Here is a 721-nt window from a genome sequence, read left to right on the forward strand (position 1 = left end):
TGAGCGGCACAAGGTTCAGAACAGGGTCAGCAGCGCCACAACACATAAACAGGCCTCGAGGCACGAGCGGGAGCAAGAACCCACTGTGGAGAGTTGCAACATGCCTGTTAATTGCTCCCAGATGGAAAACCGGATTCCTCTGGGATGGGCAGGCTGCTGCGGGGACAGAGCCAGGCCCCAGGCTTGCAGGGATGGGACTGGCCAAAGCAGGAACAAGGCTGGGACTTGCTGTTTCTCCCAACCAGGAGAGGAGCCACCCTGCTCTGGGGGGTGTCCAGAGGTGGGGGACGCTGTGGGATCACGCAGAGGGAGGCAAGGAGGAAGGACTCCCAGGATCGCTGGGGCAGCTTGAGGCTTTGCAGTGGTTCAAAGACGTGGCAGGTAGGTGGAAATCTCTTCCCCAGGCCTGGGGTCGCTCCTGGCGGGTAGCAGGTGTGTGTACGTGTATGTACATGTGTGAGCACACGTGTGCGGCTCAGCCTCACCCTTCGGGATGCTCCCACCCACCCGAGGGTGCTGGGGAAGCCAGGAGCAGCCCCACAGCCCGGCCCATCAGTGCAACCTCTGCCCCAGCTCCAAAAAGGCAAAGATGAAAGAATTTTATAGACACATCTGAAAGCCACTCTGCCAGAGCCCTCCGGGGGAGATGGGGGTTAAGGGTGGCGGGTTCCTCTCCTGGGCTGGCGGGTTTCCTTCCTGGGAGCGCAGCGCCGGGACACCC

The 721-nt window shown here is 61.3% G+C and overlaps 1 protein-coding gene across 1 annotated transcript in view; it reads right to left on the reverse strand.

Annotated features, from left to right (window-relative positions):
• LOC104501953 (casein kinase I) overlaps positions 1-721 on the reverse strand; it is a gene marked incomplete at its 3' end in the record, with an annotated part of 9,192 nt that overhangs the window by 1,511 nt on the left and 6,960 nt on the right. The gene's annotated exons all lie outside the window — the stretch shown is intronic.

This window comes from Buceros rhinoceros, unplaced genomic scaffold, assembly GCF_000710305.1.
Source record: "Buceros rhinoceros silvestris isolate BGI_N320 unplaced genomic scaffold, ASM71030v1 scaffold20841, whole genome shotgun sequence".
Lineage (NCBI taxonomy): Eukaryota > Metazoa > Chordata > Aves > Bucerotiformes > Bucerotidae > Buceros > Buceros rhinoceros.